The following is an 18,703-nucleotide window of genomic DNA, read 5'->3' on the forward strand; positions in this document are numbered from 1 at the left end:
ACTTCAGATGCCAGAATGGCGGGGAGAGAGGATTGTTGTTCATAATCAGCCAGTTTACATATATACTTTCACTAGCTTGGGGCCCCACCTCGGCGATTTGGCCGGCTGGAGAGTTTTAGGGATGGTTGGTGGAGGGTAGCCTGAGCGAAGCGGTTTCGGGAAAGGCTAGTTTGAGGGTCCACTGAGGCTCCCGGGCCTTGCACACCCCACCCCGGTCCATGTGGGACAGTAGCGGCTGTGGAGGCAGGTGGCCTTCCGGGAGTAGTTTTAAAGAGGGGCGGGAGGGTGGGGTGCGAAAGGCGTAGCAGGCTGAGCTATGGTGGCCGTGGGTATTTGTAGGGTGTGGCCGGGAGTGGCCCCGTGGAGGTGTGGCCCTGCTCCTGAAATTCAGCTAAGGTTTATCTCCAATTCACTAGCTTGGGGCCCCACCTCGGCGATTTGGCCGGCTGGAGAGTTTTAGGATGTTGGTGGAGGGTAGCCTGAGCGAAGCGGTTTGGGGAAAGGCTAGTTTGAGGGTCCACTGAGGCTCCCGGGCCTTGCACACCCCCAAAAGCCTGCCTACGGGAGCAGTGCCGCCTGCCCGTTGCGCATGTCGGTGGCGCTGTGGCGAGTGTAGAGTTGGTAGGCGGGGGAGGGCCAGCGGCCCAGGCTTTGATGGTGGTCTGGGACTCCTCTGCTCGCTGCGGTGGTGGCGGCTCCTACGCTGGAGGAGTGGCCAGGGAAGGAGCCGGGATTGATCCAGGAGATGGTTAGGATTCCCCTGAAGTGCCAGAGGAACCAGGATCGGTCGGCGATGCGGCCACTCTCTGTGGTGAACAGTGGTTTGTGGGGGGCGGTTTGCTGTGTTTTCCTGGTTTGTAGTTAGCGCATGAGGGGTTCGTAGGGGCTCAGGTGTGAGTTGCAATTTGAAATATAGTACGGGGGCCGGGGTGGTTAGCAGGGGAAGTGTGGTGAGAGGGGAAAGTGAAAGTACAGGCCGAAGGAACGAAGCTGGAAGGAGCAGTAGGATCCTGCGGAAGTAGTGAGGGAGGGAGAGTTGGCCTTCCGGAGCGGCCATGAACCGGGGGGTTTGCATGGGATGGTGGAGGGGGACGCTGTGAACCTGGCAACCTGGAACGTCGAGGCCGCGGGGGCGGGGATTGGTGGTGCGTGATTGGGTCACTGACAGCGCGCCCGTGTGTTGTTGCTGGAAAGTCTGTCACTGCGTGGCGAGGTGTCATGGCGGCTGCGAGGAGTTGGAGTAGTGTCGCTTTTTTGTCGTGGCGCTTGGGGGGGATCCCCCTCCCCTGCAGCTCCGTTAACAGGCGCGCTACGGTCCAGGCGGCGATCCTGGGCGGGTCGGTCCCGCTGGGAGATGCGGTCAGGGCGCGAGTGCCATGGCGGTGGCTTCGAGCGCGGCGTGCTGGGATGCTGGAGTTGCCGGACGCCGGGCTGTCGGAGGTTTGTCTCCGAGCGCTGCATCCGGAGTGAGCGGAGGAGGAAGGGGGGGACTTCCGCATCCGTTGCCCGCGTTCGGGGGCAGCGGATCGCCATCTGCCACGGAGGCGTGCCGGTGTGGGACTTGGTTCGCTGGAAGATGACGGTCGGTCTGGGTCCCCGTACTGGCGGATTGCCCGGAGGGAGGGATTCCGGTCGATGGATGTGGCCGGTCGGCGGGTTCGGCTGCGTTGGGCCGCCGGGGTGCTCTCGGAGGCGATCGGTGGCGTCTGGCGATCGGTGGCGTCTGGAAGCCCTGCCTCGGTGGAGTGCGGCCCCGGGCTGTGGCGGCTGGGGAGGCAAACGGTTCGTCGTCATCGGGAGGCCCGGTTAGTAGCAGGTCCATGCTGGCGAGGTAAGGGGTTTATTTTCCTTTCCTGTTCGTTGTTTTTGCGGTGCTGCGGGCGTTCTTGCGGTTTGGTGTGAACGACGTAGCAGCCTTCTTCTTTTCTGAAGGTGTAGCCGCCTTACGGTTTGGTGCGAAAGGCGTAGCAGGCTGAGCTATGGTGGCCGTGGGTATTTGTAGGGTGTGGCCGGGAGTGGCCCCGTGGAGGTGTGGCCCTGCTCCTGAAATTCAGCTAAGGTTTATCTCCAAATACTATAGTTTATTTTATAGTTAATGAAAAGCTCAATCATCTGAGCCAATGGGTTCCGAGAATGCAATGTGTTCCGCCAAGTTCTCAAAAGTCATTGGCTGGGTTTTGGCAAACCGTCTCTCTTACATGTATTAAGAGTAACTTTCAAAACTCCCTTATTGTTCTAGTATTGTAGTCAATTTAAAGCACCGTACATTTACGTTGGGAAAATGTAACGTGACGCTTTGAAATAAAATAAAACTTGCGGTTTAGGCAATACCAGCAATACTTGGTTAGGTTTAGGGAAATGGTTTTGTCTTTAACATACCTCGCGTATGTACTTAAGTACGTAACTTACTTAAAAAATACTGAGAAATAAGTCAATGGTGACTTTAGGTTTCACACGGGACACAAACAAGAATCTCCCGAGTGAAAGTCCTGTGTTTGTTTGACCCGTCCAACTCCCCAAATGTCCTGCCTGCTTGGACTTCGTCACTCTTTATGCTACATCAGCAAACTCCTCCCTTTGCCCCCGTCATAACTACGACGGCCACGAGAGGCCAGCGTTGTCTTCTTGTGTTTGTTTCGGCGATAAACCATGATCACAGCCTTGTGAACCTACTAGTAGGTGTAGCAGCCCTTTTAACTCACATATATAAAGCTGGTAACCACTGATAACGGCCAAAAGTCGAAAATTTTCGAACTGGGTCCAACCGCGTCTGCAGCTATGCTAGTAGCTCTGTGGGTTTGTACTTAGCCACAACAATGCCTTGAGCCAAGTGCTAACCCCCAGCCGCTAACATGCTCGCATGTTATCATCGAATCAATCCTCAGTCCATCTAATAGTTATTGATACACTGACAATGTACACTGACCAACGTTGCAATAATATTCATCAGATTCAAATCATTTTCAGTCAGCGTTCTTTTTGTAATACTCTAAAGAACTGTTTAAGAAATTGAGATATTCAATGTCACTCCATGTAGTCACCAAATAGACTGTTTAGTTTAAAGCTTGACTCAATCACAGCTGCTTTTTACTGCCCAATTATGATTTTTGAGCACAAAATACAAGATAAAAATACAAGAGGGTTCAATTGCTTTAAACCAGCAACATTGTGACAGCAGCAGCTTTTTAAAAATACCATCCTGGGCTCCTTATTATGATTTTTTAACTTTTTAACTTTTTTATTTAATTTTGAAGAATCAAAGGCTCCTTTGAAACATTATAGCTCATTAAAAGAATCTACCCAAAGAACACTTGATGAATCCTAGAGTCTGTGTTTGATCATCCTTGACAAAGTAGCTTGAATTAGGTTTAATGTTTTGAGAGCTAAACTCTCTCTCCCATGGGTCTCTCTGCTTTTCTACTTCTTGCAGTGTGGAAGAACTTAGAGCTCAAACTTCTCCCAAACTGCAAACATGGCTTTGTACAAAACTAAGAAAGAGAGACGAAAAAATAGAGATTAGACACAATGAACAATAGCCTGCTCTTCAGTAAATTCAACACCACTGACATTTTCAACAATTGATCATTTACAATCAAAGTCATGTTGCTAAAACACAACAACCAGCTGACAACGTTATTACCACCAAAACCAGCAACAAGCCAAACAGAGCCAGCATTCAGCTTTTCATTAATATTCAGGACGCAGGTGGAGGACAGCAGCCTGGCACTGTGGGGGTGTAACACACACACACACACACACACACCCTCTCTCTCTCCTTGAACCGCAAGTTGTAAGTCTTGCTTCCATCCAAACACCAGAGCAGCAACTCTCTCTCTCTCTCTCTCTCTCTCTCTCTCTCTCTCTCTCTCTCTCTCTCTCTCTCTCTCTCTCACATAAAAACTATGATCCCGGCTGCTCAGCTTGTCTTTCTGTATTTTTCCTCGGACAGCTGGGCCAACAATGAAGAAAAATAAAATGCACTTATCGGAGGATATTATTCATGTTCAAAACCTTCAAACCAAAGTAAAACTACATGATTGTATTTCATGGGAGGGATTATCAGCTCTTTGAAAGAGTGCTGTATTGATGTGATGCTGTGGGCGACTGTGGCTTAGTGGAGAGCAGGGTGGTCCTTCAATCAGAGGATCGACGGCTTGATCCCCGGCTCCGCATGTCGCATGTCGATGTGTCCTTGGGCAAGACATTTAACCCAAAACTGCTCCCGTAGCTGTGCCTACGGTGTGTGAATCTTAGTCAGTCCTGATGGTATGGCATCCCCTGCCATCAGTGTATGAATGGGTGTGAATGATGACAAGTAGTGTGAAAGTGCTTTGAGTCGTCGGAAATACTAGAAAAGCGCTATACAAGTACAAGTCCATTTACCAACCATGTTTGTGAATAGCGTGGCTGTTTCTAAGGGTAAAATTCACAAACCAATGGGTGACGTCACAGTGACTTCATCCACCTCTTAAATACAGCATATGGTACAACTGAATGCAAAACTATTGATGCCTTTAAGGTGACAACGTATGAAAGAGTACACCTCTACCCCCCCGGTGGATGATTCATTGCATTGAGACGACACTAACGCGTATAGGACATAGAGATCAGGGAGGCAGTGGGATGCAGCTCGGAAGAGTCTTTTTGCCATTCTTAACAGATACAAAGACTTTTGCCTTTAGACGAGAAACACCAACACTTTTCAAACAAACTGTGACCGTTAGTGACACATTAGTTAAATGAAGTAGGTTTGGTAAGATGACTATCATAGAAAAGAGGATCTTTGCCCTTGGTTTAGTATTGAACTGTATAATTGGTTACAGTGGACATGTGGAGATGATAGGGTTGAGAGTGACACCCTGAACAGCAGTTGGATCATTTCAATGTATTTTATAACTATTTTACTGTTGTTAATTGAAGTTGCCTTCAAGCCCAAGAGTATCTGGACAGTCAACACAGTGAATATTGGAACAAGTGTCAAACTCCAGGCATTAAAAAGCTTCAGTTTCATCATCATCATAAAAAAGAAATTGACATGTAATTTGTTCACTGTTTCCAACATTAATCTCTGTCACTAGCATTCTCCTTCTCCCATCTGTACGCGATACAACCTTCATTCCTTCACTTCCTGCTCCTCTGTCATTTCCTCCCCTCTCCAGCCCTCCTTCCCTCCGGACAGCAAAAGCTCTTCTGTCTCCCTGAAGGTCTACTGTCAAATACACGCTTACCTCGGCACTCTGGGCTGAAATGTGTGTGTGTGTGTGTGTGTGTGTGTGTGTGTGTGTGTGTGTGTGTGTGTGTGAATGTGTGTGTGTATCCCTACATCGCTACACCAACCGGCCCTGCGCACCATGGCGTCTATGGGATTTGACAGTTTTACTCAACTCTGTCTTTTGGGAAACACACATAGGGATAAGAGGGAGTGCACAGGACTTACTGTATAGGGGAATGTGTGTGTGTGTGTGTGTGTGTGTGTGTGTGTGTGTGTGTGTGTGTGTGTGTGTGTGTGTGTGTGTGTGTGTGTGTGTGTGTGTGTGTGTATGTGTACGCATTGGGAAACCCCAGAGAACTCACAGCTCAATCGCACACGCAGGAGTTTTAAAAGTTAAGAAGTGAAATGGTTCACGTACAGCGAGAGGTCGTTAAAGAGTAAAAGGTTTCAACAGTAGCAGTTACACACGGCTAAGTGATTCACGAGTCGACCTTTTATTAACAGCACACTGGTCTTCCTCCTCACGGTCAAGCAACCGTGTGCATTCACAATTACATTGTGTACAAGCTTCAATAAAACAGAGTGTTATATCAGGCACCCTCACTGCACCTGTACTCACTCAGTGAACGAGCACAATGTATTTAATATTGTCAGTCATGAAAATATGTAACTATTTTCTTGAAACTGTAAACAAACAATGTTCATGAATAATGGCCCCAAATAAAAGTAAAATTGAGGGAATACAAGTTAAAAGAAGAAATTAGAAAGAACACAAATGAAGTTGGAAAATATGTACTACAACATGAACAAATATAATAAAAAAAATAGAACTAATGAAGAAAGAGTAAAAAAGAAAAATGTGGGATGACTATTTTTAGTTAAAATTGTGAAAAATAATATTTATCGAAATTTATTTTTAAGTATTTATTTTTTGCTTTTTATTTTTCAAAAGCTGAGAAGAGCCATTGCACCTGTTCAACAGCTGGGTAAATATTTGTGATCACAAACAAAATAGAAGTTTGATTTCATTGCAGTTTGAGTGTTTTTCTGCTGCTGTGCATCATATCACAGGTGATGAATAATACAAGTCATAAATCAGCTCAGATCAGCAAACCGATGCGATGCATGTCGTTCCCACAGCCCCGACGGGCTCTCTCTGTGTGCGTGTGTGTGTGTGTGTGTCACGTCCAGTAAGTCCGTTATAATAATGGTGGGAAAAGTGTTCCATCTAGATTTGCTTCAAAATCCTTGAACCTAATTCCATGCAGGACCAAACGTATCAATCACCTCATTCAGTAGCTATTAAGACGAATGGTGGGAAGGTGCTTTGTTAAGATATGTATTGATTTTGATATTATGGTGAAATTAGATGACTTACTCACACATTCTAATCATGTAGTGAGTGTCACAATGCTGCGGTATCTCCCAGGCTCTCTGCTTCCAACACAGACTGTATCTCTCAGCCCAGACCTTCTCTGGTGAACATGGCCGAATCAACCCAGCAGGCCACCACGGGCCATGAGCTTTGGACCCCTGTTACACCACCAATCCCCCCTTACTCTGTACCCTTTCACCTTCAAGTGCCCAGTAAGTAGAGTGCACACTGCAAACTACACATGGCAGCTTAATCATATTTTGCCCACAGCCCCAGAAACCAACCGCAATCCATGAGATGGAATACTACCTACCCCCAGGTCTGTTGACTTCACCTGGAACACGCTTTTCCTCTACTCCTCTAAATTGAGTTTTAAGAAGTTCACTTAAAGTATCACTTACAAATGATTGGAAAATGTTCCCTTTGGTTTGTTTCTGGTGTTGAATAAAAGTAACATTTAATACAGTGAAGGCAAGTTGCAACTGGTGGTCATTAAATTGAATGCAATTAAACTCCAGGGACACGAAAAAAAAAAGAGTAAAACATTAGATTTCTCTTTGGAAGAAGCGCTCATGGCTTACAATTACAACACAAAAGAAAAACAATCTCAGCGCAGTAAAATGATTGAAAAGTGATCAAATTTACTTTTCACGTGCCGCTGTGTAACCGAAGTGACTTTATATATTTCTATGTCTTATTCATCTGCAGGAGCCACCCATAGCTAAAGTTGTCGTCTTTATAGTCGTTATAGAATCAAAGCCGAGTCGCGCTCCTGTGCTGTTCGCCGCCGAGCAGTTCCATTGCAGCAGCATACTCCGGCCAGTCGAACCAGGCCTTCAGGGCTGCAATGCTTTTGGAAACTAGGTTGAGAGTTACTCATAGTTTGGCCTTCGGAGCACTGAATTATGAAATGCGGTAGCTCATTTGACCTGTCGCCGGACAAACCGCGGTGGAAGAAGCTCTGTGAGCTCAGCACAGATGACGGATTGTTTTCACTTGTTTTAACATCGTGGGACTGAATGAGACATCGACATGCTCGTTATGTGAACATTTATCTGTTGCCAGAGTAGCATGGTATTTGGTGCCAAGAATGGGGAAAATAAAAAAGCTCTCACACTGAGTCAGAGTTTTGCCTTGGGGGGGGGGGGGGGGGGGGGGGACGACAGAACACACCAGGCCTGGTTTTGTGTTTCTGTTTCATGGTAGCATTAAAAGCACAGCTTGTCTCCTCCTACCACACAAACAGAAATAGATAGCATGCTAACATTGAGCGACCAGCCACCGAGAGGAGCGTGGATTAGCATGCTACCCGTTAGCTATTCCTATCTGAAAACGTTACCGTTTATACTAAAACTAGGTCAGATGGTGGTTCAAACACTGCTCCGTGGCCTGAGGTTGTTCAGACCCAACAAAGATGAGAGGACATCGTGATCCAGCGGGGTGACGTCATGTATTTCAACAGGCGACGTGTGCTCAGAGGGATATAGAAACGCTGCTAGGTGGGGAGCTACATCGAGACGCAACAGATTCAGGATGCTGTTGAAATCAGAAACCATAAAAATGTATATCAGCCTTTCCATAGCAGGTATCAGAATACATGCTTTTTTGTAGCATGTTAAACGGGCCATGGCTGCCAATACATTTCCCTTTATTGAATTCGTATTATTCATGTTAATGACGTGGCGGTTGTTGTTGCACAGCTAGCAAAAATGTGTGCAATAAGGCCTCTGAATTAAAGTTAGCCTTGTGGACTTGATCTTTAAAAACGTCGAATTCATGCTTTGCCGGGTATTTCCGCAAGACTACAAGCAACAACTTCTGAAATGCTTGTTTTCTGAATGGAGTTCCGATCTGTGCTACACTATGCTAACATTGTAGCTGCTCCATCAACACTCAAAATAAATACGGCAGCAATTGTTACTGTTTGTACCGTTTATTCAGTTTATGCTTGACGCACATTTCGACTCATAGTTTCGTCAGGTCTCTGTACAAATACGAGGTACTATTGTAGAGCTCTGGGCGCCCACAGAGGACTACAACATTTTGTCCTAAATTCTTGATTCAACATTGTCAGGATGTCAGCAACGACGGGAGAATCTCACCACTGAAAGGGCTTCTCACCACAGCATCAAAGAAATACCTTGCAAGTATTTTAGTTTGCACGACGTTGCGTTTGGTTTGAACACACCATTACACATGCCCCATGTACAATGGACACAACGTTTAACCATGCGCATGAGCTCCAAATCCACAAAACCTTTATGAAAATCGATGGAGCACAGCCCGATAGTTGTCAGTCACTGGTGGCAGCTTGCTAATGCTACACTATGATTGGCCAGTTTGCATTCAAGGGGACTTAGCGAAAGGTCAATTGCATCAATATAATCTCAAATTGATTTGCAACATTATTTCATATAAACTCAACCTGGGGATTTTGTTTAACATGAATGTGTAGTGTGTTTGCTTCAGCCTCTGCTGGTTACACTCGCAGATTTAAAGAATCTCAGTTTCCTGTGGGCCTTCAGGCTCTGTGTTGAGAATGTTTTCATGCCACCGTGTTGCTACTTCTTTTGGTCGGTTTTCTCTTGATACATATCTCCAGCCTGAGTGGGAGTCGATATTAAAAAGGCTAAAAGAAAAGATTCCAGGGGGAATAACTTAAAACTGCAGGCAGTGCCCTAGTCCGAATGAATCATCATTTATTCAAGATGAAAATCATTGCAACCAAGCAGGTACAAAAACTGTTTAACGAGCAATGCAGCACGACACACACACACACACACACACACAATATCTGTGCCTTCGTGAAGTTGCAGTCTCAGCACAGTTCTCTGTCAGCCTTTGGGTGTCACAAATATGATGAGGTCAGAAGTTTGGGGGTGGAGTTTGATCCTGATTGACAACGACAGCCCTGACATAATCTCTACCAGTCAACCAGCCTCCCACTAGACCCTCTGTGTGTGTGTGTGTGTGTGTGTGTGCATGTGCGTGTGTGTGTCAAAGCCAAAGGAAAATTGTCTTTCAACGTGAATGCATGTCTTTCTGTAGCTGTGTAGCATGTCCAGGGCAGATCATAGCAAAAAGGGTAAAACTGACAAAACATGGAGAGATTTCTTTTGACATGTATCTCTTTATGTATGTGTGTTTGTGTGCACAGCAATGCATGTGTGTGTTTGGGAGATAAAGCAAAAGTGGCGTGGAGGAGAGGCAGATATATTCGGACAAGAGATTGTGTCAATCTTTTAGTGAGGCCGTATCTTCCCTCTGGATTTACACCGCCTCTCTCCGGCAGGAAAGAACACACTCACCACATATTGGCTCTGTGCTGAACGGAACTGTGTTCTGTAAAAGGTGTATATTTCTCAGAGGATGGAGCAGATGGTGAGGCCTTTCTAAACCGCAATATGTATGATTCTTCAATTAAATATCCCATCTTTTGCATTTCCACTTCATAATGAGATCATAACCGTGGTCACTTTGATACATTTGCATGATTAGAGGAAACAACTAAGACTAGGAGGCTGCTGGGAGAGTCATTTCTAGCATGTTAAAGTCAAAGATGACAAGAGAGGGGGTGGGCTGACTGGAGGCAAGTACAGTAGGCTCATGGAAAACGTCTTCATTTAGCAAAACACCAATCATCCCCACGATGGGCTCATGTTTCATAGTAATTACATAAAGGCACCATCACATGTAATTGATTACATTTCTTTAGTTCAAGGATACCGTGAGATGAGCCACTTTGTTTTTCAAAAGGGAAAAATTTGATGTAGAAGATTTATATATCAACAAGCTATTAAGGCAATTGAAGAAATGGTTCCAAATGAATAAAATCCAGAATTTCCAAATGAAAAGTTAAGCATCACCAGAGTTATTTCAGTTCATCCTCTGAGGAACATGAATGGCTGTACCAAATTTCTTGGCAATTAATTCAATAGTTGTTGAGACGTTTCACTCATAACTACAAATATCGACCTCACGGTGTTACTATGAGTCAAGGGGATCACCAAGATCATTGGGATTCATCCTCTGGAAACAATGCATGTCCGTGTAGAACTTTGTGCCAATGATGTGGAGCAGATTTTGAGATATTTCACGCACTAAATGAAAAGTTTGACTTACTGGTGGTGCTAGATGAAAAGTCAAGGGATCACTACAGTCATTATGATTCATCCTCTGGGGACCATGAATATCAGTACTCATTTTCATTGCAATCCAATAAGGGTGCTCCGATGATGATTTTTCATACATTTTTCATAATATTTCACTTGGGAATCGATGCATCATCTGATCGGCTCTTCTGATGGGTCTTCATAGAGAGCAGCGATTAAGCCATCAGAACAAAAATTATCCGAAACGATTTGTGGCCGATTAATCGGAGCACTTTAGCTATGGAATTTGTAAGGTACAAAACATTGACAAAATGCAAATAGCTCCATGAAAAATGACCAAACTCTATTCACGAGGGAACATCGAAGGATGAGTTTAAAGGCTCTTAAAAAAGCGAAATAGGCCAGTGAGTGGATTTTGTTTAAACTTTAAAATGTCAACGTTCAGTCAACTGAATTATACCATGTTGTTAATGAATCAGCAGTTCTGCTGACACAAGTACTAACTCCTCAATCAACTACATCAGAAGACTTTAAACATCCACATTGAGACGTCGAACACACACTGATATTGTCCAACATGTGAAACAGCTACATGTGCTTCTCTGCCTGTGTGTGTGTGTGTGTGTGTGGTGTATAACGGCTGACACAGGACTGCATTAGTCACTGGATGGAGATCAGTTTGACCTTCATCCTGTTGATTCAGATCTAACAGATCCTCTGGGGCCACACACAAATATACTCCTCTCATTGGTTTGACACAGAGACACAAATGTACTACACTGATGACACGCTATGTGTGTGTGTGTGTGTGTGTGTGTGTGTGTGTGTGTGTGTGTGTGTGTGTGTGTGTGTGTGTGTCAAGGTTGGTTCATAGAAAGCTAGTACAGAAGCTGTGTGGTCTCAGCAGATCAATAGTGTTATTCAAACAGGCTGGAGGAGACTATAAAAGCATTATTTCTCTCTCCTTCTTCCATTCACCACCGCTCTCTTTATCCTTCAATCCTCTTCTTCATCTCTCCATTCATTTTTCTTTCATACCCCTCCCTCCCTCCTTTTCTTTGTCTTAATTTACTCTCTCCCTCTCCTCCTCCAGCTTTATCCTCTTCCATAAGTCCTCCTCCCACTTTCTTTCACGTACATTTCTTTCTTTTCCAATTCTTCCCTCATCTTTCCATCCTCCTTCTTTTCTTCCATCCTTCCCTCCCTTCATTCTCTCCCTTGCACTGTTAATCCAGGGCAAAAGTCTAGCGTTTCAACCCTCCGGCATCAACACGTGCGCTTGCTAAAGTTAGAAAGCCAAACCAAGAGGCAAGCAAAGAAATTTGCTTCAGGATGCAAGTCGCACTTCAAGCACTTCATGCGCTGTACATTGCACTTCTTAGTTTGAATTATGTCGCTGGCATTATGAAAAACTTGACCTACATTGATTATTCGTCGATGAAAACGTACCTTAAATGAGGTAAACATGGCGGAACCGAATAACAGGAAGATATCGAGTGAGTGACGTAAATGTAAGAAACATTTTTTACAGATTTGTACTTTTTCTCAGAAGTCGAATGGATGTTTGCTTAATTTGCAGGGAATCCTTTGCCGTATTGATATAGTACACTCTTAGAAGTAGTATGAAACTAAGCATCGGTCCCACACGTTAAAGAAAAAGAGAAAAAAAAGACAAATTATAAAAACAAACAACAAAACAAAAACTGGGTGAAAGTCGACAGATAGATAATCATCTGAGGCGAAAATACATATCCAAATGAATATTTGGATATGTATATTTCATTACAGCTAATGGGGAAACAATCAAGGATGTCCAAGACTCAGGGTGAGGAGGTGCTGCAAAAGGGATCTGAAAAGACAATATAACCAGTTTTATTGTCTGAAGAGACGGTCACAACTGAAAGAGGGATGTGAGGGAGGATGTTCTAGAGAGTGGGTGGCAGGAAGGTATGACTAAATGGTTTGAGGTTGCCATAGAAATGGCAAGACTAATCACTAAACAGCCATTATTAGCTCGTACAGACACATCGTGAAAAAGGCCAGATAACAAATGAGGTCGTCGGAGCTCTAATGTGCTGTTAGTGCGATGTAGAAGTGAGCCCCTCCATGCTCTGTGGGCCTTTCATCACGGAGGGTTTGTGGTCTTCCATTGAAGAAAGTAAAGTAATCCATTGTGATACAGAAATACAAACCGGGAAAGTAAAAATAAAAAAGACAAATGGAACACTCCGTTCATTGGGTTAGTTTCATTTGTTTCTTAAAATAGACCGTTGTCATTTTTACTTGTCATAGTAAAGCAAAGGTGTGTCTAATAACATTAACAATGGTTCTGTCCCATTTATGTACCGGAGTAAGCCACGTCAGACAGCCAGCGGGCACAACACCAGCACCCTGGAACGAGATCACTTATATGGAATGGAGCCACGATTACTGTTATTAGTTACACCTGCACTCGATGTGTCACAGTGTCAAAGAAGAGAACAGTCTGTAGAGTCTTTAGGTATAATGGTGACACCTGCTTCTTCTCCTTTGACCCATGTCTCATCTGGTAACTAGTTGGCCATGTTCAGAGTTCCCGCCAGTCACCTGACTCTGAGCCACAGCTGCTCTTAGTCATTAACGTCCTATGAATAGAACACAGTTCACAGTCTTTGTTTGCCTGATCATTAAAGGGGAACTCCAATGATTTTACACATCCAAAAAAAAAAAAAAAAAAAAAAAACGGGTGTGGAGTTCGATGGAAGTGTGGTTAACAGACTGTGTAGCTCCATCTCAGTTTGAGGCTCGCAGCTCAAGACTATGTAAGACGGTACAAGCATAAGACACCTGAATGGCTGAGCGAGCTGTTGCATTGTGGGAAATGTCGGCGCCATGTTTTGACGCGGAAGATGAAGAAATGTCTCTGGTTCCGCTGCATCGATGTTGCGACACTCCCAATCAAACTCCCTTCTCACTCCCAACGTAGCGTAGCAACGTAGCGTAGGGACACTTGGTCAGGACCCCTTGGCGTAAATGACATTACTTATGTGACATAAGTCAAGACATTTACATTACTTCTTTAGGCAGCCAAACTACGTGGTTATGTTGTGGAAAGAAATATGGTTTGCTTTAAAATAAGTAAGTTTGTTACAGAACTTAAGTTATGTATGTTACATATGTGGTGTAAATTAAGTTTGTTATGTAAGATTAGGCAGTTTCACACACAATAAGTTGGTTACAGAGCGGTCTCCAGGGTGAAAGTCCTGCAAAAGTTTGACCCGTCCATCCACCACAACCTCCTCCTGTGTAGACTTTGTTGCTCTTTATACTTCTCTATACCCACCTTGCTCCTTTTAATCCAGTTATGATTGCTATGACCACTGGAGGCTGCCTTGCACGTCCAAAACTGACGCCAGGAGGGTTTGAGGAGCTTTATAGTTTGAGCGTGAAGGGCCACCTACCAAGCTACTGAATTTGATGAGTCCGCCTTGGATTTCACCGTCCATCGCGAGTCCGATAATGTCATAGGGGTGCAACACTAGATTGGTGTCGTACTTTTATATTTCCACGACATACAAAAAAGAGTTTGGTCTGAAACGCACTGCATTCTTCTGTGCTGCAACACAGCAACAAGTGGGAAAATGATGAATACATTTTTAAAATTATTTATCAGGTTATACTGGCACTTATTTGAGAAACGCATTGAAACACGACCAATCCCCGTGAGATGATTCTGTATTTGCAGTACGGTCTTTATGCACCAGTGTTTCAGGAGCAGGGAGAAGGAGAAAGTTGCTCAGTGCCGTGATGTGACCGGAGTTCTTGGGGATCCATTAGTGAGGTCTGGACGAGAGTCGCCCACAGACACACAGCAGTCATCGTTAGTAATCGTCATGCATGGCCAAATAAACAACGCAGACGGGACTTCGACAAAAGTCATCACAAGAACTGAGACAGAGGATAACGTCACTGCTAGGGTGAGAGGTTCACACAGCAAGCTATTGGAGGTGTATAGTTCCAACAGACACACCTGCTGTAAGGGTTATGAAACAAGCTTCCAGGAGGCAGCAGAAATTGAGAGAAAAGTGTCAGGTAAGACATTTTCTTTTCAAGCCATGACAATTGATCACACTGATGTAAATACATCATGACAAATGCAGTGTTGTCTCAGGGTTTAGGAGGAGAGGAGATGAAATCGTCGTTTTACTCTTACGTGATAGTAGAAAGTGAAATACCTTCTCTTTTTTTTGAGAGAGAGAAAAACATTTATATAAAGACTCTTGGAAATAACAAAAGACAAAGAGACGAAAGAAGGAAACCCTTTAGAGAAGAAGAGAGATCAGTTATTTATCTTGTTGTGACAGCTGCTGTACAGATGTTTTTTGTGTCGACACTGTATCTCTACGTATGCAGTCGTCTCATCGGAAGCACATTTTATTGAAGTATTCATATGTGCATGTGTCTGGAGGAAGTTGGGTGAGAGAGACGGGCAGGACTGTGACCTCTGACTCCTTCTCTGACCATCAGTGACTCAGCAAAAACATCTGGGGCACAACTGCAAAAGCTGAAGTCCTCACTCTCATATAGTTTTGCCTCAGAGGGGAAAAACAGGACGCTTCCTTCTAAGATGTTTTACATCATAGCTCATTATATTGACATCATGTCTTATATTTTATTATCGGGGTACATTTCTTACTGTTATGTTCCTTTACATACAACAGTATCTTTATTTACCTTACTGTGCTTTTTATGTGGGCGTGGTTTAAGACCCTTCAGTGGACACACCCCCAATCTTTCAGAGCAGACAATTATGTTTTGAATCCTAATTTTATGTACTTGCGTATTTTTTTTGGTCATTTAAATTACGCTGTGTGGTTAATAACACATGTTGCTGTCGCCTGCCAAACTCAAAATACAAATAATTAATTTTGCTTTTCGTAACATTTATTCTTTTCTTTGACACAATCGTCATTAATTAGTTCCATACAAGATGTCATTAGTGAGTTCTGTTAGATCCGGGGGTTTTCCTTGGCCCGATACGGGGCTAATTATTGACTCAGCTCTCTATTAAAAGGTTGGTAAGCTGGTGTTTTGTTCGAGGAACTCGCCTGGCTCCGCTAACTACCGTTATTCCTGACGTCTTCCCTGCTTCCTCTGGTAGCAGTGGCTGAGGGGCCGGCCTAGCCCCGGGCGCACCTACCTGTCACGTCAGTTATGGTAGCTTCCTCTCCGTGCTCTTGGTAAATTGCCAGGTTTGGTTTTAACGGCTTGGATTACATATAAAGCCGTAAGGGATTGTTAAGTGGATATTAGGACAACCATTCAGAACTCAGTTGTTAGACATACATAGATTTAACTTTTTACTATCATGAGGCACATTTACTACTTATGCAAAATTAATGCAATTGAGAATTTTACTTGAAATGCAGGTTAGATATTTATTGCATAATAGATTTAGCAAGGGCAAAGCTTCAGCTCACATAAAATAATCATACTACACATGATTTCTTACTTTCAATTCTTTGGTTATACTCATGGTTAGAGGTTGGAGCTGGCTTTGGGTGCGGTGAAAAGTTATTTTTTGGAGTTGTCAGGGGCGAGGGTCTGGCCAGACCCTCCTCGCTCCTGCCTGATCGGCAAACGACGTCTGTTCAGCGATCTTTGATCTTGTTAAAGTTGAGCAGGGAGGATAGGTGGTTCTTCGTCTTTCAATCTTTGCTCATAGAAGGGCCGTCTTCTGCTTTCGTATTTTCCTCTTTCTTCATTCTTTCTTCTCGATTCTTTTCTTCTTTCTTTTCTCGTCTTTCTTTGTTCACAAAGGGCCGTCTTCTTCTTTCGTATTTTCTCGTCTTTCTTCCTTCTCACTTGGATTCTTCCTTCTTGGTTGGATCGTCCTTCTCACTGTGGATTCTTCCCTCTTGGTTGGATCGTCCTTCTCACTGTGGATTCTTCCTTCTTGGTTGGATCGTCTTTCTTCTTTTCTTCTTTCTTTTCTTCATCCTTGAGCAGAGACGAAGTCCATCGCTGCGTCCGTAGAGCGAGGTCCAGGGTCCTCTCAGGTGGAGCACTCAAATGGCTCTTACGACGTTATCCTCCCGTCTGTCAGCGTGCCACTTCTTTTATAGCATCTTTGGGTTATCTTGACCCCCCTCCCCTTTTCACTCGGCACCTGATCCATTCCTCATCATAATGTGGTTGTGCTTGTATTGTGGACGTGTGGAAATCACCTTGGCCTGATTTTGCAATCCCAACGTCTCTGCATTCTTATACACACACATTTCTAACTCAGACTCGTTATCTTAATCACAGTTACAATTGTTATAATCAGTTACAGTTGTTATAATCAGTTACAGTTGTTAATCGCTTTATTCAGCACACGCTTGCTTTTAAAATACTTATTAGATTTCCTCTCCTCTCTTTGCAGCAGTCATTTCCACATCCAGGCCTATACTCAGCTCACTTCCTCTTTTTTCAGTACTGTCACTCTCACACCATCTGCACTCTTACTCAGATTCACCTATCATTACTGTTACCGTTGTAAATCGCTTTATTTAGCACACGCTTGCTTTTACAATAATCATTGATTTCATCCTTCCTCATTATTTATGCTTTTTTTCCTTATTCTTTCTTTTCTTCTCTCTCTGCAGATGCTATTTCCACATCATTTCAGGCCTGCACCCAGCACTTCCTCTATTCTCACAAACTCACACAAACTGCACTCTCTCTCAGATACACCTATTATTATTATTATTATCAGGTTGACCTTTGTTAAATTCACTTTACATTTGTTATGTAATACATGCTTGCTTTAAAATTATTATTCTATTTCATCTTTTAACTCTTAATTTTACGCTTTGTGTCCCTTTAACCTAATTTAGAGGCCTACCCTGTATTCCTCATCTAAGGCTGGTCCTGGGAACTCAACTCTTTTTGACAGTTCATAACCCCAATTCATCAAGTTTTAACAATTACAATAATGTGCATTCTAATTATAAAGAGTAATAATACAGTAATACAGTAATACAGTAGAAAAAGGAACATAAAAGAAAGTGACGCACATAAGTGATGAGACATTGTCAAAGAGTGTGTGACCATGTGTGAGTCTGATTGGACGTTTCCAGCCAGTAAGGGGGAGAGAACGAGTCGCGAAGCACTTGCCAACGTTGCCAAAGTGAAATGCAAAATGTCACTTTGCAGAAACAAACCAACAAAGATCAGTTCATACATCCACCTCTAACTGAGATGATTACTCAGCTGGCACGAGAACATGCACCAGGAAATGTCTCGTTCTTTGATTCTTACACACACAAGCAAAGGACACACGTGAAACATTAAAGCAGACCATCACAGTCAACTCACACTCAACACACACTGACTACACGGCACCGCTGCATACATACTGTTCAGTGGATATCCGAAAGTTCAAGAAGTGTTTTTATGTAACACTGTTGTGAAAGCCTCGTCTGTAGTCTTACTCAAGCATGACTCACTGTACAACAGTGCTGGTTAAGATGCTCCTGTCCCTGAAACAGCACGACTTCACTTTGTCTCGCTCTCTGGTTGTGAATATTAAATGATCGGTGGCAGAGGAGAGGGGAGCGGCTCTCAACATGCCCTCTGCAACTGTCACACAATGCTTGAAAAATTACACGGTTGAACAGAGCGTTTTCTGACCCTAATTACAGAGGAGCCTCGGTGTACGTGTTCTTTGGGAAGTCTTTCAAACTGTTGTTGGAAAAACAGCGATCATCAGAGAGAGCCCGACTTTGCCAGAGGTGCCTAATCTACGGAGTGACCTCCGCTCAGTTCAACCGCCAACATCAACACAAACCAATGACTTTTCTCCATCATTACAATCACCATTATGAAGCAAATGTCAGGATTCAAAGACTGTTTGATATGATTTGATTAAAAAGGAGCAGCAAACACAGACAGAGATACATTAGATGATGTTCTAGCCAGTCCCTGAGGAGGGTGACTGTTTAGCTATCAGCTACTGATTGGTTATTGATTGCTTCAGTTCTT

General features: G+C 43.9%; 1 protein-coding gene across 1 annotated transcript in view; it reads right to left on the reverse strand.

Annotated features, from left to right (window-relative positions):
• Nucleotides 1–18,703, reverse strand: part of il1rapl2 (interleukin 1 receptor accessory protein-like 2) — a gene marked incomplete at both ends in the record, with an annotated part of 337,128 nt that overhangs the window by 241,849 nt on the left and 76,576 nt on the right.

This window comes from Melanostigma gelatinosum (genome assembly GCF_949748355.1).
Source record: "Melanostigma gelatinosum genome assembly, chromosome: 5".
Lineage (NCBI taxonomy): Eukaryota > Metazoa > Chordata > Actinopteri > Perciformes > Zoarcidae > Melanostigma > Melanostigma gelatinosum.